General features: G+C 34.3%; 1 long non-coding RNA gene across 1 annotated transcript in view; it reads right to left on the reverse strand.

Moving 5' to 3' along the window:
* The window catches only part of LOC141424174 (uncharacterized), a 45778-nt gene that overhangs the window by 17575 nt on the left and 2266 nt on the right, over positions 1 to 25937 (reverse strand). The window contains exon 2 of the long non-coding RNA XR_012449121.1: positions 16058 to 16175. This is a non-coding gene — a long non-coding RNA (uncharacterized lncRNA). The remainder of the gene's footprint in view (positions 1 to 16057; positions 16176 to 25937) is intronic.

A 25937-nucleotide genomic window follows, 5' to 3' on the forward strand; every position in this document is an offset into this window, starting at 1 on the left:
AATTGGTAGTAGCTTCTTTAGAAAATTACTTAAAGCTCTTTTTAAGTGCTTAAAAAATAACAAAAAATTTAAAACATCTTTTATGGCAGGTTAAGCCATATGTGCTGTTGACAGCATGAAAAACACTAACAAGTTACTTCACTTAAGTTGAATAATGTGACCCATATTTGATGCATAAAAGAACTAAGCAGAATGCTAGTTATGGAGGATTGGCAAGAAAGTTAAGCACTCATCAGGTCAGAAACTCTGGAAGTAAAGATAATTTTTTAACCAAAAGGAAACAGTATCTTACATTGCTGTCTTAACTGGATTTTTTTTCATCAACTAAGATATACCCTTTCCTCCTCCTTAAGTCTCAGTTTGCTATCTGTAAAATAGGACCATAAATGACTGAGATAGGCAGGTCTGACATAATAGCCCAGAACTTAACTTAAAAAGGATGAAAGCTAAGAGAGAGACCATTACTAGGAATTGCATTGCAGAAAAAGTACTCAAATGAGAAGCTGAATATTGGAGTATATTCCAATTATGAAAAAACTATAGAGTGACTTGTTGATAAGTAAATAGTTCTTTGTGACTGATTCCTCACCTAATGAAACAGGGAGATTCCATATATATATATATATATATATATATATATATATATATACACACACACACACACACACACACATATTATATATCTCAGTTGAAATTCTAAACAAGAATGAAGTTATAAAAATTTAATTTGTGGGTCAAAAAAACCAAAGTAACTCACACCGACATGAATTACTAAAGAAGCATTGTGATCTTCACACACAAATAGTGTTCTTCTAGTATACCCAACTCTGTCTTTGGGGGAACTCACAGAGACAGCTCCAAAGACTGGTCACTAATGGGGTCCTGAGTGACGTGGGCATGACATGATGCAACTGCATGCATAGTATTCTCATGAGTGAGAGAAAGGGCTGCAAAGATGAATTCTAGGCCTCTATGGAAATGGTTCACAAGTGATTGCCATTTCAAATGTCATGTCTGCTCCATCTTGGATATTCAGCATCAGAAAAAGGTGTACACCTGGGCTCTGGTGGCTCATGCCTCTAATTGTAACTACTTAGGAAGCAGAAATCCGGAGGTTGCAGTTTGAGGCCAGCCTGAGCAAATAGTTAGTGAGACCCTATCTTGAAAAAATCATCACATACAAGGGCTGGTGGAGTGGCTCAAGGTGTGAGCTCTAAGTACAAACCCCAGTATTGAAAAAAAAGGTTCTGTTCCTCAATCCTTAGAAGAAAATTGAAGAGGGTATGGCAGAGTCATCTTTTCCCTGGCAAGCTGATACTCAGCAGCCTTTCTTCCAGAGAGACTGTGGTGTGCATGGAATGATCTTTCTTCAAATTTCCCAGACTAAAACTTCTTAAAGGCTATTCAGCTGGGCTCTCAGAATCAGGAATGAAAATGTCAGAACCAGGAATGAGTTTGAAAAGGTGAATCCGTTACCTGAATACTGTAGTGAGTTTGCTCTGTTCTTTGTTTACAACCTGAGAGTGATTTAGGCATTAAGAGAAGCAGCTTAGTATTTCCCATTTCAGCTCTTGGGCTTTATATTTCATTAATTATAGTTGCTTCTTCAGAAAATCCAATAACATAGATGCCTATTAGTCCCATCGTTTGAATGAAATAAACTGAGGCAGAGAAAGAAAAAAGAGTTTTCATCTGGCTGGTATTTTAAAACATATCGAATGTCTTACACTGGGTTTTTTTTTTTTTTCCTCTTTCAATATATGACATAGATCTTGACACCCAATCAAATGATTAACCAACTTGACCCTTAGCTGCCACCCACCTCCCCACTACCTGCATTTGCTTCCTCCACTCCTCCAATGAGAGAGCCTTCAGTTAATAGAAAATAAGTAGACAAGATGATAAGAGGAAAGCTGTTAGTTATTTTTTGAATCAAAAGTCCAAAACTGAATAACTCTATTTAGCTGGAGTAGCCACTGCCTTTGGAAGCCATGGGATCCTGTGCAGTGGAAGAAAATTGTTCTCTCTCAAGCGTCTTGGAAATAGTTTTGTCAAGGATATCACTAAAAACTCTCAATTTATTTTCTCAAACTGCAAACCTAATTATAGTATTTTTAAGATTTGCAAGATACACAATTTTCTTTTAATTTAAAACTTTCTCTTTCTAAGAGCATTCCAGTTTTGTTTTTCAATGAGCATCTGTACATGTTTTTTAAAAAGTGGTGGTTAGAAAGTTAGACTAGTCAAGTTTTTAAGAATTCAAAACTTGACTTACAAATTTAAAGCAAAACACATTTTTATTTATTTTGGCAAACCAGTCTCAAGAGAGTTAAAAATAACACCTTGTTTAGCTTTGAACTTGAAGTTAAATTTTACATTGAAGCAATCTTTTTCCATTTCCTTTCTCTGTAACTCATGTCCTACAAATCTGGCTTAGTGTTTCTAATATTTACAGTTCCTCTTCAATAACTTTGTCAAGTCAGTCCTGTCATAATATGGGGACATAGAAATAAAGTTTTATTGTTTTTCAAGTTCAAACTTACTGTACATTACTCACAAAGAGATAGGGGAAAGAGCTATTTTGGAGAAAATGATTTAAACTGTCAAGTAAAAAGGTGACATCCATTTGGTAGGTGACCTGTGGATTGCAGTCCTGACTTTATGATTTCCTGAACTCTCTTGGCTTGGGTTTCACATCTGTTCAGTCAGGGAAGTAGCTTCCAGCCCCTCCAAGCTGTAGCCAGCAACCTTGTGATTTTTACCATCTCAACCTTTAAGTAATATTTGCACTGATATATTCATTGCACTAGTTTTTCTTTAATATTTATTTTAAACCAGATCTGTTTTTAATTTTTAACTTAAATAAGTATGTTTTAAAAGGAAGCTTTGTCTCTCTGCCATTAAAAACCTGTTATGCATATAGATGATAATCTGAGAAATTTTAATTTAATGAAAACCATACACTATTATTAAATTCTAGCTCTACATAGTTGTCTGCTGAAGACTCTGAGCCTGAGGCTTGTCCTCTATTTCTTAAAAAGGAAGATAAAAATGTTGGAGAGCTCTTTGTTAGTACCAGACTCAGACTTTCTTCTTAATATAATTAGAAGTCTCAAAAAAAAACCTGAAAAGAAGCTTGTTTCTCATTGTGTCATTCACTCTCCATATGCTTCCTAAAATAATTTTGTGCACATTAGTGGTACACCTCTCTCACCATGGGGAGAAAAAACTTGACTGAATTTTGGCCAAGGTCTCTGCTGTGACAGTTTTTTATACTACAGACCACTAATTTCAGTTTGCAGACAGTTTGTAAATTTCTCTCCTGGTGCTTCAAAAAGTAGAAACACAAACACTTGCAACAAGAGCTGAATCTTCTTCAAACTTCTTGACTCTGGATAACTTGTTCAGACACGAAAAGATAATGAGGAAGTGTGAATAAGAGCAGGAGTGAGACTCCAACTGGTCAACTTGATTTGGTTGTTGTAAAAGACCTTTATATAACAATGAGATTGAAAAATGTCATTAAATCAGTTGAAACTATTTTTGTCAGAACTGAAAGGCAAATGCTGGGATCAGTTTGGCAAAGTACATGTATTTTGACAGAGAATTGATGTAATTTTGTCAATATTGCCAAACTTACTCAATCATTTTTAACTTGTTCTAAGAGTGACCATTTATATGGTGATACGAGTTTTTTTTTTAAAGTGAAATGAGCAGCACTTTCCATAGTACTGCTTATACTTTTGTTTATATGTTTGAATTTTTTTCTATAATCTTATACAGTTAAACACAAAGATAAACGACAGTTCAAAAACTTACTTTTTCCCTGGTAGAGAACTGCTAGAGTTACACGAATAACTAAAGCTTAGAATCTTTTCATTTTCCAGCATGAAGTAAAATGAATAATTAAAGCTGGATCACATAGAAAGAAGCAATGGAAAACTAATTGGAAATTCATTGTTATATTTTGACTTCCACAGCCAACATAAAACACCATAATGGCAGTTGAGATATCAATATTTTTTAATAGTCCATTTTACTTGTCAGAACCTCCAAGGAAATCTATCCATCTGGATAAGTCTTAGGAGAAGTAACTTTCATAAGATTAAAGTTGGTGTTAGCTATTTCAGATCCTCACTTCTGAGGGGAAGACAGTGTTCTCCTTCACTAAATAGACCTAAAAATTCCATGGCATTTGTCACCATGAGAGAGAATTTTCATTTACTGCAAGCTTCTGCTATTCCCTTATTCATTCACTTACTTAATTCCTACTCCACCCTGTCGAGAGAAAATAATGAAAATAGGCTGTGCCCGCAAGCTGCATGGCAAATAACCCACTGTATCTGCAAGATCAGAACCTGGGCTAGGAACTTCAAATTCAGTAACTTAATGTTTTGGAAACTGAGACTTGAGAATCAAGAGCACTGAATTTGAGGTCCATCTCCATCACTAACTGTGTGATAATGAGCAACTGTATTGACTTGATCAAAAGTACCCCATGGACCCCATGTTGATCTTCAGTACCCCATCCTAAAAGAAAGGGTAAAAACAGATCTATGTAGCTGTTACTTGCTCTAACATTTTATGATTCTGTGTACTTCCTGTAGTGGTATAGTGTTTAGTGTTAAAAATAATGTTTAATCAACTCAAAGTAACAAGTCACTCTGGCAAAAGGTTTTTAAAAGACCAGCAACATAAACTCTAATTGATGTCACATATCTAATTAAAGAATTAATAATATACCCACTATTTGGGGCGTATTATACTTCCAATTCACTAGTTAACTCATTGACTGCTATACATTGACTTTCAGGAAGCTAGAGAATGATAGCTATGGACCTAACCATTAAGCAGTTGATCTTCAAATATACCTGCATTAATATTTTATTGATTGCATTTCATTTTAATTGTAGTGTGGTTAAAATTCCAAAGACAGAAATATCTTTATTTGAGGACCCCAGAGAACAATTGTTTTGGAAACATTTATCATTACAATAAACACAGGCTACAACCCAACAATTATGTATAAATATGTCTGTGAGTGACTAGGCTAATATAGGTCTTCATGTAAAACCAGTGGCTGACATCAAGCATCACAGGGAGAACATGTTTCCATAGCCATGCAAGATAGTCCCAACCTGGAGGACTAGCTGAGAAAATCTACCCACACTTTTATTTACTTAAAATCTTTACTTTTTCTCAACAGCACCATCTGACAGCCTAAAACTGAAAGCCAAACACTGTATTTTCTAAACATTTGACAAAAACAAAAGAATATGCTTGTTTACTTTAAATTGAGCCAAAATGTGATCATTTGCAATTATACATCTTTTAAATGTAGCATTTTATTTACACAGAGCAGTAGTCTGACTTTAAGTGTTGCAAGTAATAACTTTGGTCAGCCATTATTTATTGGAATTTTATCATTCTAAATAAGTAACTGGTAAACTTTAGTGGGGTTCAGTGGCTCAACTTGTTATTAAAGGTACTCCAGAGAAACAATCTACAAGTTTGGTGATCATTCATTCAGCAAACTGCAGGCCTACTATGTGTCCAATGCATAATAATCTCATGTGCTTTCCTTATCAAACTGTATTTTTCTAATAGAATCAAATAAAAACCATCTAGTAACTCAAGCACTTAACCCTTCCAGAGGTCAAATGTTAACCTACTCCTATGAAGAGAAAAAACAGAGAGGAATCTGACATTGGAAATCATGAGTGTTTCGTGAGTTCCTTCGTTCTGCTCTGACTCACCTTCCTGGATTACATACTTTTCTACACCTGATTTTTCTTCATCAAGAAGAGACAGCCTAGCAAAGAAGAACACTGCCTCTGTGGCTTGACAAATTTGCTTTTGAATCTGCACTTCCCCACTTACTAGATGTGGAGCTTGGGCAAGTTTTTAAAACCTCTTTAAATCTAAGTTTCTTCTTCTTTAAGTTGGAAATATGCTTCAGGGATAAGATGAGCTAATGTGAGTAAAGCTCTTAGTACTGCGCCTGGCAAATGATAAGCACTCAGGAAAGTGTAGCTTCAATTTAATCTTGTCATTAGCAGAGCATAGAGATGACAGATGAACTAAGATTTATTAAGTTCCTAGGGCTCTGTGGGCAAAAAAAGGTTCTAGAAATTACCCTCTCTCCACTCTGTCTCCCCACCCTCACCCCACACAACTTTCTTCTTTATGCATTTGAAATTTAATTCTCTAGTGAGTGTACCATCCTTTTCTAATTCTTCACAATTCATTTTAGAAATACCACTATCCATCAGCAAAAACATAAGCAGAGAAAAATGAAAATGATAAAAATTAAATTACTACCTAAAAGTTAGTTATTAGTAGATATGTCTAAGTGGTAGAATCACAGTGAATTTAATTCTCTTGACTTATGCATTTTAATTTTCCAAATTTTGCAATGCAATGTATTATTTTTCAAAGAATAAAAATGTATTTTTAAAGTATGCATATCTAGGGAAGTTACCTGTAAACCCAATAAAAATGTACTTATATGGGATTTTGTTAAATAACTTGAGCATGCAATAAATACCAGAAGAAAATCATTTTAGTAAAAGTCCCAAGACTTAGAGTTAGGAGACATTGGGTTAAATTTTCATACAAAGATTTAGTAGTGTATGATCTTAGTTATTTAATCTTGCTAATCTTCATTTCTTTCATCCAAAAAAATGGAGTAGTAACATTTTCCAATAATTCCTTAATATAATATCATGCATATATGACATATGACATACGACATAGAGATAGTGGTTAGATGTGTTACTTGACTTAAAACCTGAAAAACACCTGAATGCTTTTTTAAAAATTAACCAAAAATCTTAGACAAAAATTCTTGCAATCATCAAAATTATCTCATGCATTTTGATGCCCCATCTATACCTGAAGTATAGCATGTCAAAACTAAATATTTTTCTCGTATTTCCCACCAAAAGCAGCTCCTTTTTTTATACCTATTAGTATCATTGATGAAAAGATCCATTTTATATTCCCAAAGCTAAGGACATTGATTCATCCAACTCTCGATTTTGTGATACTCACAGGTTTCTTCTGAAATATGGCTCCATCCATTTTCTAGATTTCCATTGATGGGGTTGTGGCTTATGCTGCTCTTCCCCTGCTCTTGATGGATTTTAATCATAATAGTCTCTCCTTTCTTGAACATATCCTGTACCTAGTGATCTACAAATCTTCAAACTCCATTTTCACTACAACACTTTCTTTCATTAGAGCCTATCGTCACAATTCTTCATGTTGCATTCGACAGTCTCCACGAAGTTATAATCAACTCCCTCTCCACTCAATACTTAATACCTCATAAATCAGCTCTGCTTGTTATAAAGACTCTAGTTTGGCACTTAGTTGTATTCAAATTTATTTGGTTATTGGTCCCTACACAGAGAAACATGCCTCTGAACACTACTTTCCTTCAGGGTTCCTCAATTTTGGCACTGATATTTTGGGCTACATTATTCTTTCTCATGGAGAACTGTAGGATGAGAGCTGTAGGAGGAGAACATTGTAAGATGTTTAACAGTATCCCTGACCTCTATTTTGTGATATTCAAAAATGTTCCCAGGCATGACCAAGTGTCCACTGAGGGGTAAAATTGTCCCCAATGACAATCACTGCTTTACTTTTGTCTTTGACCATGTGCTATAACAAGTTTAACTCTTGGATTACCATATAGGTACATAACGAGAATAGCAAATGTGGCTTTTTAAAACATTTATCCTAAATTTAGTATTTCAAACTATAATAATTTTATAATGAATTTTCATGTAATTTCCAGAGACATATACAAGAGGATGTAGAATATATTTGTATCTGATAATATGGAGTTTGCCTCACCTAGAGCTGTACACATTATTAAGTGAAAATATCTCTCTAATACTAAATCTCCCTCAGTAAAGTATTTCTTAAGTCTCATCTGTTTATTTTATTTTGCCATGGTAACTGCATCAGAATGTATTTTTCACATATTATCTTCTTGCCTATTTATATTAAATGTATATTCATCGCAGTATACAAAGAAAATGTGACTCATACCTGATATTGTCTGTAATCAATATAAACATATTCATTAACAGGTTCACTAAATATTAAATAATCAAGTATTAAGTGCTTTTTATAATGCACAAATCCTTAGATTATTATGTAGATATTCAAGAGTGTTTTAATGATGTTTACCAGAACTGGTTTGAGTTTTTACACTACTATTTTTCCCATTTAAAATAATAAAATATTTGCTTCTCCTACACAAAAATTTGCCTTCCCACACATTTTCAGGGTTGAATTAAATTTAGGTAATCTACAGGAATGCCTATAGTTAATTGTGTTACCTGAATGCTAAATTAGGCTGTGTGATAAACATTTTACATATATTATTTCTTTGAAGTAAATAACCTCAACAAAGATACCAAGAAAGGAAGGAAGGAAGGAAGGAAGGAAGGAAGGAGGGAGGGAAGGAGGGAGGGAGGAAAGAAAAGAAAGAAAGGAGATGGGAGGGTAAGGAAGGGGGTGGGGGAAGGAGGGAGAAATGACCCAAACATTGTATGCAAATATGAATAAAAAAAAAGAAAGAGAAAGAAAGGAGAGAAAGAAAAAAAAGAAGGAAGGAAAGAAAGAGAAAGAAAGAAACAAAAAAGAAAGAAAGAAAGAAAGGACAATAAGAAAAAGAACAGATGAAGAAGAAAGGTAGATGATTTCACTTTACATTTTTTTTTTAGAAAATAACTTATTCTAGTTCTTAATCCTGAGGTAAGATGAAAACCTTGCTATTCATTGTAAATATAATGAATTCCATTTCCTCATTTTCAGTTTTGTCCCCCATTGTTTGAATTCTAGCTTCTGCCTCTACCATTTCACTAAAACTCTATTATCATATTAACCAATAGCCTCTGGTAGTGAAATCAGTGGATTTTGGTTCTTATTCTATATATAACCTCTTGATTTTAACACCTTTGACCGCTTGGTCCTTTCTAAACAACAGCTCCCAAATAAATATCCCAAGATTAGATTTCTTGCTTAATCTGAAGACTCTCTATGCAACTACACAATATCCATCACAATTTAGATGTCTTGTAGACAGACCTATGATTCAAGTATGTAGCACTGAATTCATCACACTTCCTCATACAAATTTGCTTTCAAATCTGCTTTCCTTTCTGTGCCCCTCCCTTTCAAAAATGGTTTCAAATTACCTCAAGTTATTTATCTATTTGTTTATTTATTTATTTGTGTGTATGCCCACCTGTGTGTGTGTGTTGTGCTAAGGATCAAACCCAGGATCTTCTGCATGCTAGGCAAGGACCCAATTATCTGTATCTGCTTTTAATATTTGCTTAGGATACTCCATTGTATAATTGTATTTACTTACACAAAATTCTATATAATTTGTTCTTGCCACTTGTCATGTATTAGAGGAAGTGTTGATAAAATATGTTGTTCTTTGAATAGAACAGTAAACAGCCTATAAAAATAGTTAGTGACAGATAAAAAATGAATATAACAAATGATGTGATTTTAGGTAAAACAAATAGATGGAAATTGGTAAATTCTAAGATACTCAAATAAATTTCTTTAGGCATAAATTGAAATAACATTTTGTTTTTCAATTAACATCAACATCTTGTAAATAAATCTTAGGTTCTAAAAACTACCAAGCCTTACCGTTTTTGCCAAAATTTAAACTAAAGTAGATAAAATTGTTTTTGTCTCTTCAAATATAATAAATCTACATAGATAAAAGTTGGGGTCATCATATTCTTTGGTTGATGAGTAAAAGAAATGTACAAATGGGATTTGAAAATTGTATTGATTTTTCTAATTTTAAGAAATTTAACTGGATAAAGGCAAACTAAACATGGATGTTTATAATTTCTGATTAACTCTTCATTGTGAAATGGTATATATTTTTTATTTTTTTGTTCTAATTCATTCCATAGCTGATTTTGTGGGTTCAACTGTCCTTGGAGGTAACTTTGAATTCTATTTTTCTAAAGATGAGTAGTTCTGGAGCAGATTATACGAAATGCTATGTTGTTAAGAGTAATTAATAATGATTATATTATCCATTAATTAATAAATCCATTTTAATTGCAATTACTTATGACAGTGAATTAGAAAGTGACTTTATGCTAATGGATCAATGAGAGAAAAAGGAGTCTTTACGTTTTGGGAGAATGGAAATTTAATAGAGGATAGGACTTGTTAAAGATATCATCTAAGTGGCTAGTCCATAGATAGTTTATCACCTGTCTTCTGAGAACACAGGATATTTTTTTCTCATTAGAATTCCACACTCAAATGGTTTAATGCCAATGACTATCCCAACATCTCCTTTGGATTAATAAGGAATAGCTCTTTGATTCTACTTAATGATCTGATTCTCTGTGAGCCAATTAATTAATTAATTAATTAGATAAATAAATAAATAAAATGTATCTGCACAAAGTGTTTTTTTAATGAAAAGCCTGAATTACCTGGCTGAAATTGCTATGCCACACCAGTTTCTAGTCTTCTATTATTCCTAATAAAATCATCTTGCTTTTAAATCATACTTTGTAGTTTGCAAAAATACCTCACATAGATCATCATTCTGAGGCTGGGGCATGGCTCACATAGTAGAAGGCTTACCTAGTAAAGACTAGAACCTGAGTTCAAATTCCAGTATTGCCCAAAAGTCCTACAGAAAATCCAGTTAGATGGGCAGGGTGGATTTTCGCTAATGTATGCTGATAAAAAGAAGCATCTAGAATATGGCCATGAAGTATCATAAATATGATGCCAATTTATACCTTCCGTAGGAGTAGGAGTAGGTGAGGGATAAAAATGTTGACTGAATATTTCAACAGCAGGAAGTCACAAATGAACAGTAAGATGATTCTACAGAAAGAAAATCAGCCTTTACAGAACTCTTCATCTCAGTACCATAAGGCCCCATAGAATTTTACTAGAAACAGAGTCCTCAGTTCCAGGAACCCGAGCACAGAATTTTGTTCTGTGTGAGTTTGCAAACATCTTGAGTTTAGATCATTCCTCAAATAGTCTGAAGGTGAAGGAGATGTGCTCATGTCATTATACTGTATGGAACATAGGGAATCAGATGGCGGTGGCATTGGTGGGGCCTCTCAAAAGTCTTTAAAATTTGAATTATGCTATAATAAACTGATCCTAGTTAAAGCTAAAATTCTGAGAGAAGAGTTAACAACAATAACCAAAGTAATAATGCAGGCACTGTACAAAGAGGTATAGTTAATGTTGTATCTGAGAAGTTCTTTTTAATGCTAAGCACAATCAAAATTAGTGAGGAGAGAGGGACAGGGATATAGCTCACTGGTAGAGTGCTTGCCTAGCAGGAGAGACTCTGGGTTCCATTTCTGGCTTAAAAAAAATAATAATAGTGAGGAGGCTTGCCTATGTTCACAGTTCAGATGATGTCTTGGTCCTTAGCTGGCATTAGCAATAGCAGAAAGAAATCATTGGCTAAATAATGAAGTGACAGGAGAGAAAGAAGGAGGGAAGAATGAAGGCATTAAAAAAGAAAAACAGGAGACCTGGGCAAGTGCACAGGAAAAGGAAAAGAAGAACCTCTCTTGTTTTATTTTGTTTTCATTTTGAAACACTATCCAGGAAAAAAAATAATAACAATACTCATACTTACTGTGTAAAGGTTTAAATGCAAGAGCTAGCTAAATAGAAACACAAAGTCAGTTCTAAATGTCTGGAGTCAATACTACATTTTTATTATTGCAAATGTTGTATCTAACAATCTAACTATGAAGCATAACTACTAAATCTGGAAAAAAAAGGACATTTTAAAAAACTAAAATGTACCTAATTCTGTAAATAGGACCATTGTCATTAATACATTTTAAATATTTCTCTAAGATCAGAACAATAAATTTAAATCATAATTTGATAATATAGGAAAACCTTTGTTTTTCAGGTAATACAAGACACGTGGAGTTCTGCATTTATAAACATTTTACTTGCTGAGTTTTAATCCAATTTTATTGACATATGTTTGATAGGCCTAAAGTTTTAAGTATGTTCTTTTAGTAAAATGTCAGTTTGCACATATATTTGATTTGCTCCCAGTTTTTTTCCCCATATGTTTATTGATTTTAACTTAGTCTTTGAGGATTTTTAAAGTTATTTCCCCTTTCTCCTTGAGATGGAGACTGATTTAACTCACATTGTACATCTAAGTTTAGATATAAGTAAATAAACACAACACTTACTATTAAAAATTAGAACAATAAAAATGACCTGGAATTATCTCAGTCCTTTACTCTGTACCATACAAGGCATTTTGGTTCTATTAGTCATCTCTAGTTCTGAATAGAGACTCAATGTTTTGTTTCTATACTTTATTGTGGATTTGAACAAATTTTTGCTGATACCAATTAACATTGATCAGCTTACATATGTTTTCTGAGGAAAACATATTCAAGGAATTTCTGTTATTTGGCTAACAACATCTCCCAATGAACCTCCTCACTCCATTTTTATCACCCATGGTAGTTTAGAAAAGGAAGAGAAAAATCTTTGGAGGTGTTATGACAAAACACACAATTGTAAAATTGAAATGCTTTGTGGATGGATCTCATTTTCCCCAGATGAAAGTACCTTTCAGTTTACCTCTGCCTTCAACAATTGCTTAGTGGTATTCTGACACTGGTTTAGTCATCTGCCCAAAGTCACACACTACTGCTAGAGATAGAATCAAATACTTGTGTTGTTCACCTCATTCAAAAATATATTTTTTAAAACAGGAAAAATGGAAAATGGTTTGAATTAAACCAGGGGCATAAACATCAGCTAGTGGAATGAAAGTAATCTGAATCTCTAAATTCTTTACTTTCAAGTAACCATATGTGGTTCCAATTGCCCAGATAACTCCAAAACCTATTGTCTGTTTTTTATTGTTGTTGTTAATGGTTCTCATTCATTCTTATTGGATGCTGTATCTGTTCTAATTGGTCTCTTTATAGTTATCAAATTATCTAGGTAAGATTGATATTTAGCAAATAGCTCATATTTAGCTGTATGATTTAAAATTTTGCAACCACTACAGTCAAGATAGTGAACATGTATACCATTCTAAATTTTCTTCTTTCCATCACTATTAATTAGTTTGCATTCCCTACAATGTTGTATAAATGATTTGTATTCCATTTTTTGGAGTACAAAGTCTCACAATGATGCTGAGATTCTTCCACATTGTAAAATGTGTAAGGTTTTATTATTTTTATAGCAGAGTAATACTCCATTGTTATAATACACTATAACTTATTTAGCTATTTACCTGTTGCTGAACTATTGTCTAAACTTGTAGGTTTATTGGAGCTATGCAGGATTGGACTTTAGTGGATATACAATTATTATTGCATTTTGCCTGCCTATTTTTCTAAATCTAGTTAACAGTTCAGTATGCTATAATTCTATTTCACAAAGTGTCAATATCTCAGGGTTGTATTTTCTCCCTTAATTTAATTTAGGTCAATATATTAAAACAACTGAATATCTCAGTCAACATATGCTTAGGTGATCTCAATAGTCAAAAATAGGAAAGATGGCTGATCTGAACTCCTCAAGAATAAATAGACTTTCCACTTGGTTTCACTGATTCTTTCCTTACTTGTTCTTCTGTTTCTATTTGTTTGAGGAAACTACATAAAATCTAGGCATTTTAAACTTTTTAAAAATAAAAATTAATTGTAGCTTTCTACTGTAACCTAAGAGGAAAAGACATATTTTAGTTAGGGTGAAAAAAAATCTTCATTTTTATCTTCTAATTTTGAGAGGTATTTTGAAAACTAGGACTGAAATTGGGAAAATTTGTTGATGTTATTCTTATAATCAAAGGATATAAGACCAAGATAGGACAAATGCCTAGTCTTTCTGATTGGCACAATCGAAAACTGCTCATATTTCACAGGTATGCCATTAGTAATGGCCAATCCTTGGTCCTTTTTTCATGCAGAACTCCCTCTGGGAGTACTACATGAGAAAGAAATGCAGGATGAGACCCGATTATTATAATTCACAAGACTAATTATGACTTTGAGTTTTCCTGGATAAGCTAATTCTTTCTGCACCCTGGGATCAGTAAGCACAAAAGTAGTCTCACAAGGGTTTCACTGCATTTAACATTGCATATATTTATAAACAAGTCCAGAGACGTTAAAAGGCTCTTCAGGTTTCCATTTTCTTTGAAATTTGTTTCTAAAATCATTCTTAAGAAATTTTAAAGATAATGCCACAGGTGTATTTTTACTAAATCATAATAAAAAGGCACACACCAATCATTTATTTTTTGGCCTTGACTCATTTGTTTTAAACAGGCTATTTATTTTTATTGGCATCGCTGTAGCATAAGACTAAAGAAGGACATGGGAAAGCAAGGTTTACAGAGAACTTGAAAGAAAGGATGACAGACAAATAGGAGTTGGAAGGGAAAAGACAGAGAAGAAGTGTTACAAGATGAAAGGAGACTGGCAGAATGCTTAATTTTCATTTTTGTTTGTGGAGAGCCTTATGAATGACATAAAATGATTAGATATTCTTGAGTGATTTGAAATCTATTTGAGTTTTTGGTTTGACAAATCTCACAAACGCTGATTTCAGGGTTTTCTATGATGACACTATCAACAAATCCCTCCAACAGCCTTTTTTACTCAGTCACCCATTGTACATCTATATGAGAGGGAGTTTCTTTGTTTACTAAGTAATTTCCATGTTGTGAAGCTCCTTGTCTTTAGTTACCTCCAGTTTTATGTGTTAGTCAGAAAACTCACATAGCATTCAAAAAGGAAAACTCAAAGCAATATAGACTTTGGTTCCTTTTTACAAAGAATTGGGGCTGTGTGCCCCTACCAATACAGCAATATATTATATAAGGTCAATACTCCTTTTCACATGCCTCTAATACAGATGCATTTTATGAGGTAGAACAGCAAACACTGAATCACTCTAGTAGAGATACACAAAACAAGTAATTATAGCTGGTTGCAGAAAAAATAATTATGCAGTTGTGTGATGAAAACCAGTTTTTAAATGGGAGGAGAAATTCTACTCCCCCCCAAAAAAATGTGGAAAAGCTAAATTTACCCTGGGAAACAAGCCATACTATAAAACTTCCTAATGTAGCAGTATCATGAAGAAGAGGTACCATACTTTCATCTTTTATATATATAATATATGAAAGCTATATATGTGTCCACATGCACATATAAATAGCACAGTGCACACTGGAGAAAATACAGTAGGCTGTGTGCAAGGCACATATAATTACTATTATTTTCTGTTGACTTTTCTATCTTAAATGAGTGACCATTTTCTCTATTACCAACTTATCTAATACTTTAGCAAGAATAGGCTTTATTGTCACTTAGTGCTTGCCAGGTAGTCCTTAATTATGATTAAATAGACATATAGGATCACTAGCAATTCTTATTTAGAGTCAGCTATTACTGTCATAAGTGTTACTGCATATTCTATATGACCAACATATGAAAAATAGCATTTAATATGGAAAAAAAGCCTAACAGGGATTTATTTGTAATGCAGCATACTTTTCTATATGTCACAGAGCACGTCAATGAACTGAGTATATTTCCACAGAATGTATTTATCTCAAATATCTACAGTATTCACTCTACTCTGGCATGTATCTAACCCTCACTGAAACCAAGAGGGTTTTGTTTCTTGCTATATAACATGGCTGTTCTGGGCCCTTTAACTAAAACTGCCACCATGAATGAACTTAGAGCAGAAATAGCAAGTATAGCAACATTTAGGCTTATATCAGCATTTCCATTTAACACGTTTTAAAACTACATTTAAAGAATATGGAGATTATGACATGAAATGACAAAACTCAGGTGTGTGAGATGGATGAGACCATCTTTAGATGGCTTCCTGGGCTAATGCAATGAAGTGTATGGTCTAAAGAAAGAAGCTTCGCTTTGCCTCTGAATGCCCTGGAGGCTGAGGGCTCTTTTTATAGTCTTATATTAAGCATATCTTATCTAAATACCATAATGGCATCTTCAGCCAGCAACAAGCCTGTGAAGCTGGAGGAAGTTTCCATCTTAATCTTCTCTACTGCTTCTTGCTGCTTGTCCCTTGTACAGTCATATCCTGGGCTCCATATACTACAAAATGAAAAGAACAAACAAATAAGATTACTTTGGGGGCAATTTATGGTTCATTTGAAGTGAAATGTAACTTTTTTTAATTTAGCAATCTGACTGACTAAACCAAAATTGATTTAGTAATTTGGGCCTAGATAATTTGAGGTTAAGATAGAAAGTTTAAAAATCCATTTTTTATGTCATGGTCAGCATAAACAAATGACAAATGTGTCTACATTGAACACATCTATATACACTTACCTATGTATTCTTACAAACTATAGAAATCCTAGTGCATATACGAAGGGCTCCTTATTCATTTTAACTTAGTTACTATCACCAATAGCTTTGGGACACTTATCAGTTATAAATCTGACTTCATCTCTTCAATTTTATAATAAGTTGTAGGGATTGATAGTAAATACATATACTGCTGTGACATATTGTCATTAACAATAAATTATTGTGTACTATATTCTAAATGTTTTAGTAAACTAATATTTTGTCTCAATTTTAGTGATGTAGTATAACCCAATATATATTCTGAAATTATAGCAGCCAAGGTTTTTAATAGATATAAATATTTAATCTTTTGTTATTTTGCAAGTTACTTAATTTTTAAAAAGATAATGTTTTCTTCAAGAAATAAATATTTGTCGCTAATCTCAAATATTTGTTTTGGCTTAGTGTATACTTCTGATGATTCTGGTTATTTGATATTACTAATTGCTCTTCTTAAAAAGTATATCATTCATTTTGGTGAACTAGATTTTTAAATACAATGTTAAGATTACTGTGATACTTTGAATTCTTAAGTATTCATTTAATCACTTCTAATAAATCTAAGTTGAATGCTCTTAAAAGTTCTTCTAAAACCATTGTCAGTTTTATTTTGTAAAATCTGCTTCAAAAATTAGTCTACCACTGTGAAAGAAATGCTTTTAATAGAGAGATGAAAATAGGGGGAAGAATTCAGGAGGAGAAAAATGTCAAGTGAATCAATGATTAATTAAATTAAATGTGGATTCATAAAACTCATATTCGCAGATTTACACAATAAATTCAGTGACATTTAAAACATGTTTTGAAAATCCCTAAATAAAGTCCCATGTACATGAAGACATTTTTCACCTTTTAAAAAATAAAAAAGTTACCTGCATAATAGAATCATGTAACTTTACTGCTAACTGCTATATATTTCAATAGTTCTTTGGCAGAAAACAGCACTAATTTTAATATGTAAAAGTTTTAAAGGAAACTGTGTCTATTCTTGCTACTTTCTCAGATGTTTATGCTTAAGACTGTAGATAGTATTGACCATGAATACAATCAAAATGTTTTTGCCTTAAATTCATGCCAAGGTCATTTTAGTGTTAACCCATTAAATTTACAACTCTATGCTGCTCTTCTGCTGGGTCACTCAATTGTTAAAACTTAGTAGATCAAATATTTATAAGACCAAGTATGAATTTCTACAAGTTGTGAAATATGATATAGAGGAAAGGAACTGATCCTTAGGTTTTTGAAATTTTTTTTTTTTTAATTCAGATAGCACAAGGACACAAGTGATACCTTAACCCTTCTTGTAGAATTAACATCTATGAATGGTAAAAAATGACAACAGGGTTATTAACAGGGCCCAACAACTAAAAGAAGAAATCTGAAGAGAATGCCCAGGTTCAGATGGTACTTACTGGAATGATTTGTGTGTAAGTCAATTTATCTTAAGAAAGTTAATAGTCTTTAGATGTTAATTCTGAGTTGTTTATGATTACTGTCACAAAAGTCTATTAATGTTAGTGGATTCTCCTCCAACCTTGTGCATTTCATATTAGTATAAAGTCTTTTACTCCTGCTTTCATGAGTATATTATATTGCTTCCACAAAAATTCAGTCACAGCTCAAGCTATTTTAACAAATGACTTTTTTTTCCCTGTAAAAAAAGGTTCCAAGATAAAGATTTTACATCACAGAGAAAATGGAGGAAAATTGACAGAATATTTTATTTCCTTTAGTAGCCTGCTATTGATGATGAAAAACAAGGAAACAAATGTAATTGGTAAAACAAACCCCAAAGGAAGTTTCAAGTATCTCAAATAGGAGAATATTCTTAGCTGTAAATAGCTCAATTTTATTTCTAGAACCTAAAATATGTATTCCTGCCCCCCCACCCTAATCTTGCTTCCAATTTCAATACTTCAGCCTTATCAAAGTAAACAAGCTGTTGTCAGAATAGAAAATCCAGCTAAGGTTTGAGGGCTGCTGCCACTTTCGTCTCTTGCTCACACAATTCTGTGCCAATAGCTATTGGGAAAGGAAAGAAAGAAAGGGCTGCCACTGTGGTGTGTGGAAGCAAAGGGGCAGAGGGGCATCACTTCAACCTCTTGGCTCTGGTGCTTTCTCACTCTCGCATCTCCAGAGAAAAGAGATGCTCTTCATTCACAAAACAAAACAAGAAAATCTCTGTAATTATTTTTGGCTCAGCTCCATTGAAATTCATTCTCCTGGAAGCAGCTCTGTTTTAGATTAAAACAATGCTTAGAATATTCATTCTCTGCTCCCTCTTTCTTCCTGGTCCCCCTCCCCCACACTCAGTACCACTGCCTGCCACCCACCCCCAACCAATGCACAAACCCCCATTTTCCTCTTGTTTTCTGTATTTCTCAGTCTTGGTTTCTTTGCTCTCTCCACCTGCCTTTGATGATGTTTTTTGTCTGTCTTACCAAAGTTGGGCCTGAAAGGCTGCTAACACCAATCCCTCTAAGTGCCTACTGAAGTTCTCCATATTTTATGTCAGTTGTTCAAGTTTCATCCCCTCTTCCAACCAGGAGTTTTTTCCAGCCTATGTCACTGATCATACTTTAGGATTGTTGATTTGCTTATATGATGTTTCAAACCAAGAAAATAGATCACCTCTTGTCTTTCCTTTTTCTGTAAAAGTAGAAGTACAATTTACTTTCTCTTTCCTATAACACAATCTTCAGCATTCAATCCTCAAAAGATGGATGAAGTCTTCATTGTCCATAATAAGTGATAGTTATCAAATTCCAGAAGCAAAGCATTGAGAATCATTATTTTAAAAATCTAAATTCTATGATTTGATCAATCACAAAATTTAGCGTATGTATCAAGAATCTAACTACTTAGATTATGTTTTTTACCTATTATTAACTTGTTTTCCCTTTAAAATAAAAGCTTTTACCATTTTCCTTTTTGTTAAGGGAAAATAATTTCAAAGAAATGGAGAGCAGAATTCCTGCTCCAAATAAAGTTTGTGTGTATGCATTAACAAATTATTTGAGCTATGAATCATGGGATCCTCTTTCATGAAACAGTGAATTCATTCCAGATCCTTATATGAGGCAAGGATTTTATTTACAATGATTTACATTGTCTGGAATTCTAATTTCTTATACCTTCGATTCTTGGTGACTGTATGGGAAGAAGTGAATCTCACACCTCTTTCATCAGTATTAGTGTTTTTTTCTGTTTCTTATTTTCTAATTGCAATAATACTTGTGTGTTTTTGCTTCAAATTCTTGGTTGTTAGCAAAGACATCCTTAATACCCATCACCTGTGAAGTGTGTATCCTAGTTAAGGGTGCATTCCTACTCCTTTGAACAATGACTGTTTTATGAGGATACTGACTCACTTAAAAGTAAGCCTATCCATCCTGCACTATCTTTACAAAGAAAACAAAATCCTTACAGTTGCCCAAATGTGAAATGTCTCTGGGATTTTCTAGCTGTGCAACAACAATAAAGCAATTTGTAACCATATATTTAAAAGAGTTTGGGCATCCATTTCTAAGACTTTGTAAGAACCCTGATTACTAGACTCCATTTGGTTTACCAAAAAAAAAAAAAAAAAAAAAGGAAAAACACACATACACTGACTGCCATTAATTACCCTGCAAACATTTAATGAATATTATTTCTTTCCATCCTTTGCCCTTTTCAAAAAGAAAAGTAGTAATTTATATGTACTCTGCCTTTCTTCTCTCATTGTTTTATTTCTTTTCTTTATGGCTTTCTTTCACTTGAGTGAAAAAGAGGTGGACATGTTTGGGAAGATAGAAATGTTTACCTAGTACATTTTCTTCATATAAAGAAACAGACCAGGCACCTTTTATTTTGTCTTATGACCTTTGTTAAACCACTAATCTGGAAGCTGCATTTTAATTACAAAATATTGCAAAGGGAATACAGTAGGAATACATAGCTCTTGAATCTTAGCCAAATGAGAAGAACTTTAATAGTAATGTATGGTTGCAGGAGGGTTATGTTTGGGATCCATATGCATGTTCAACTCACACATTCAAGCAGTGCAATAAAGCAGGGAAAAAACAGCTGATACACAAAAGGGACCGTCTAGACAGTACCCCATCAGTCTGGCTAAATTTGGTGCTGGCATTCCCAATGGGATTGTAATATAATTGTTCTGGTGTCTGCGTTCATTCCCCCTGTCAAACACCATTCCAAATATACATCCTTCTCTCTCTAACCCTTCTTTTTCCACAAATATAAAGCCCAAACTGTGCCATGCTGAAGAGGGCATTAGATGGCCCAAGCTCAAGAAAACGTTGTAATTAGCAAAAATGTGTTGTTTAATTCCTTTTAAAAATCCCTCTGTTACTTCTTAGCTCCCAATAGAATTAATTTAAGTCAAATTTTAATAATTTGAATTAAGACAATGGAAAAATTAAATGCAAATATAAATAGTCTTAAAATATTGAGCACCTTAGATGAAAGCAAACAGGCCTTTTTACTCTTTTCTATTTTTTAACCTCTCCTAGGAAATTTAACAGAAATCAGAGATGTGAAAGTGCAATGATGGACATGGATCATAAATTCTAATGAGGAAAAGGCTAATGAAAACAACGTTAAGCAAAAGCACTGAAAATGAAAATTGTGTATTTTTTTCGTGGGTTTAAAGCCACAATTTTTTTATATTGTTGTGCTGAGTGGTGGTACATCATGGCATTTATAAAAGTTCTTGCAATGTATCAAATACGTCATACTTGAATTCACTCCCACAATATTTTTTCTCTCTAAACATCTTATGAAAGTTAAATTTCTATTAATTTTTTTATGAATGATTTCAAGTTTTTGGCTTTTTAAAAACAGAAACTAGCAATATTTATCTACCAATTTGTAATACCTATCAATTTTTTTTAAATGAAAATCATAACTTAAAGAATAAAATAAACCAAAAGCATATCATTGAAATGAATAATGCACAAATTACTAATTTAAAAAACTCATTATCTTCAAAACTTTTACAACAATGAAGTTGAAGCTGTCAGATTTTTCTTTTTAGGAAAACATAAATTTGAGGATTACCATATGATAACTATAAACAATTATTTTATTTTCTGTTTCTACATGTCACCTGTGGGCACTGTTTAGATATTTAAATTTTGACTAGGAAACTTATTTTTTAACCATTGTTTTAATGTCAAGAAAAATTATCTTGGGAAAAAGTTTGGGCTATTTGTTTTGTTTTGGTTCCTTACGTGTGGGTCTATATTTGTATTTCTGATATGGGAGGTTTTATAACCCTTTCCTTGATGCTGTAAACAGAAATTGGTTTCCCACCTCTCCTCAGTTTTTAGATGCCACATTAAGATCCCAAGTGAGTGAAAAAAAATCTCCCAACCCCCATCCGGGATCATTCTGAGCTAGAGAAAAATCAAAGAAAATACTTCAGGCAATAGACCTTGCCTTTATCCAACTTCAGGAGGCAGAGAGACAAACACACCAACCCAAACAGACATACACGAGAAATGGCACAAGTCACAAGGCCTCAACTCACACAAAGAGAAAGCACCAATCACACCAAAAATCACCGCCAAAGAGATCCGGGAGTATTCAGATGCATTTTTCAGATGGCCTAAAATTCTAGCGTGGAAAAGAAAGAATAAAAATAAGATTAAGAGATTGTATCTTTCCATTTCTAATTTTAAAAACATAATTAGTGATTTCATATTTTTACTTCGTTGTCTGAAGTTACCATTCTGAATTTGCACATGGGCACTTAGAAACACAATCATTAAGAAAGACAACATAATAGTATTTTAGCAGAATGTCTACTTGAAGTTGGGTGCTTTGCTCATGATGATTTTTTAAAATTCACTTTTTATTTTATTTTTTGCACATGGACGATAGTGAAAGAAAGGCAAACTGTAGGCCTCTTTGAGATGAAACAGTAGAGCAAAATCTGAGTTTTATACTTGGTTTTCAAACTATTGAATAATATCCTATGAGACCTCTTAGGTCTTAACTGGATTAAAATGAATATATTTGTGCTTCAGCTCTTTTGAGTTAACTAATGTGCATGTGAATTGATAGTGTGGGAGGGAGCGGTGGGAGAAAGTATGTGTGACACTGGGAGTGGATGCAGGGGACAGGCTGCGTGTGACTGTGTGAAGGAGTGTGCAGCCCGGTGTGGGCTGTCTCTGACAAGTGAGAGAAATGAAAATGAGCAGGCCTCGGGGTCTGGTGCATTTTGTCAGGGCCACAGGAGCAGCTTAGTTGGGAGATGGGGGGAGGAGAACGGTGATGGGAAAGGGAAGGCAGAGAAGTAGGTGTGGGGTGTGTGTGTGTGTGTGTGTGTGTGTGTGTGTGTGTGTGTGTGTGTGTGTGTGTGTGTGTGTGTGTGTGTTGGCTCTGAAGTTTCCTTTATGGCTAAGCCTTGGGTTTCTTGGGTTTTTGTTTTGTTGGTTCCCAGCATACAAAGCCTGGAGTTTCTGGTTCAGGGTGGAGCACATGCAAAGGGATCTTCGTAGTAGTCGTCATCATCCCAATTTCTCTTTCTGGCCCTTCCCTGTGGTTGCTGCTCAGAACATTGCTGCTGGGAAGGAGAAGTGGGGGGAGTAGCAAGGGATGGGGTCTGTCTGCAGCTGCCCCTCTCACACTTGAATAAAAGAACTTTTTTTTTTCGGTGTAGGGAAGCTGTGAATACCTTTCCCAATAAGAGATGAGGCATATTGAAAACTATATTAAATTACCCTGATTAACAATTTAGCCACGAACAGGGGAGCTTTGGGAGATCTCTATAGGCAGGACTGGGGGCTATTCATGCCAGCAGCTAAGAGGTCGAAAGGTTTCTGAAGTTCACAGGCTCAGAGCTTTTGTTATGCTAACAGACAATCTCAAATCAGCTGCCTAGTGGAGTGTGAAATATAAATGATTCCTTGAGAACTTCCAATAAGTTGTCACTCTTGCTCTCCAAATACCAGGACAGGCTGCTAATTTCTAGCAGGCCCTTTTGCAACATTGCTAGCCCTAAATGAATGCCTTTGTAGTTCAAATAATCTTTTCAAGGGAGCTGTCCTATCATCATAGCCCAAATGCATCTTGGTTTTGACTATTAAATGAAAATCAGGGCTCAGCCGTGCTTGACTTTTCCAAGCGGACCGATGTTTGGGAAGGGTAGTGGCAGCTCTTGTGAACAACAGGTTAGCACCCACTGCAGGAGGGCCAGGGCATTAAACAGCCCACAGCCCTGAGCTACCCCAACTCTCACCCCACTCCCTACCGGGAACAAAGCTCTGGGAGAGATTTACGGGGCTTCCCTCAGGCTGGCCTACCTTCCTCTTTCAACCACACCAACATTTCTCTGATTTATGAACCCTCTGTCCAACAGTATGGCCAGCTGACCTACTAGCATCTGACTGGTCACTTTGAAACAACCACTTTGGGGATGAATATAGTCGTTCTTCAGGGAAGACAAGGACAAGAAGAAGAAGACAAGGTGTGTGTCCAGGCCATGCCCCAGTATCAGATGCCTGTGGATATTATTTTCCTCTTTCCATAAGAATGATATGAACATGGCTTATACTCTTGGGTGTGACCTTTAAGCATGTCCAGATGGATAGAAAAAAGTCCTTCTTCTCTGAGTCTGAATTACAAAGCTGTTAAAGTAAGGAAATCCACCTCCATTCCCAGCCCCAGACAAGCTGGGGAGTGAGAATAACAATCTACCAGGAAGACTGTGCCCAAATTAAGTATTCTCTAGGAAGGGACAAGACCAAATTATACAAATAAAGAAAACACAAAAGACAGGACAGATACCAAAGGAAATTAGAAGCCCATCTGCATTAGTTTTCACAAAGGAACAGCAGCAATAATTTGGGTCTTAAAATTTTTGGTATTTCTGACTCTAAATTCTCAACTTACTGCTGAAACACAAAAAGGTTCATAATATCATAGAAGCCTCTGCTTTTCCAAACAGAGCTGGTTTGATCTTTGAGGCAGAGAAGAAAAAAATCAAATGGGCTGTATTTCTCAATATTTTCTTGGGATAAGTTTATAAACATATGAACATATATAAGCAGTATTTTAAATACATCATTTGGTAACCTTATAAAGCTTAAGTTTAGATGTGCAGAAAAACTGAGAGCCTCAATTTCCCTTCATCTTCTGTTCCTCTAACTACAACAATTTAAAAATTCTACATCAGAAATTCTTTTGGGGGAGTTTGTTTTGATTGGTATATAAACTGGTTTAAGTAAACACTTTTTTCTTCCCTAGATATACTGAGGCTTAGGACCTTATATTAAAAGATGAATTATATACTTGGAAGAATGGTCATTTACACATTTAAATCTTGTTTTTTTAACCCCCCCCACTCAAGGATAAAAAGCATAATTGAAAGGGACTCTGGGATTCTACTCAGAGAATTTGGTCAATGGAGTAGGAGAGTTTAACAACCACATTGTTGTCTTTTATTCTCATTTATTTCAGTAAAAAACAGTCTGCAAATAATATTGCCTAGGAAAATTAGTTCAGATTACCAATATTAAAGGAATGAAAGTTTATAGTTTCTGCCAAATATCAAAATTTGACAATAGTTTGTCGTTAATCCCCTAACACCCTTTTTGAAGAGGCTTAGCAACCTTGTTTTCCTTATTTCAGAGACAGTAGAATGATTACTTCTAGATGCTCTTGTGACTATACAAAAAGAAGGTAACACTGGCAGCTAAAAGTTTGGTGGATGTGACACAGTGCACTTAAATTTAACATTTCAGACCCTTTCCAATTTTAAAAACTTAATATTAAACTGTAGAGTTTCTACATGTTACTGACACATACTGGGCGCTTAAAGGAGAATTACTTTCCCTGTGCTTTCCAAATACTTATTTTACCACTTCGAAGTGTCCTCTCTCTTTCCGTCTTTAACACATCAAAACAGAGAAGAAAGCGCTTTTGTGTTATAACCACAGAGAAAACATTTGAGAATGTGTCAATGCAGTGAATACCAGCACCAGTTTGGGGGTTGGTTTGTTTTTCCCCCTGCCGTGGTTTTTCTTTTCCCTTTGCTTTCGCAGTCTTTAAACTCTGGCCACTTTGAGAAAAGCAATAGTTGAAATGAAAAGTTAGGACAAATTGCATGAAACCTGTGTGTTGCCAGAATACGGGCAATATTGGGACATTACAAACCCATAGCAGCTCTCCATACACAGAAAAATAAAATAAAAAAATAAAAGCTAGTCTTTTTCAAATGTTCCTAAATACCTATGATCTAAGAGAAGGGGAATTCCTGTTTTAAAAAAAAGTTTCCAGGGTTGCCATTTCTCCATAGTGGGGGTGTCTGGGTGTGTGTGTTTGTGTGCCTGCATGTGAGTGTGTGTGAGAGAGAAAAGACAGAATGGGGGAGGAGGAAGGGCAGATAACTTTACTGACATTAATTCTTTAGATAGCAGCACATGAATGGTCCAAATAGACATTTGTTTCCCTTAATAGGTTTTGTACAGGTCTCTTACAAGCTGTGGCATATGC

This window comes from Castor canadensis, chromosome 6 (genome assembly GCF_047511655.1).
Source record: "Castor canadensis chromosome 6, mCasCan1.hap1v2, whole genome shotgun sequence".
In the NCBI taxonomy this organism is placed as follows: domain Eukaryota; kingdom Metazoa; phylum Chordata; class Mammalia; order Rodentia; family Castoridae; genus Castor; species Castor canadensis.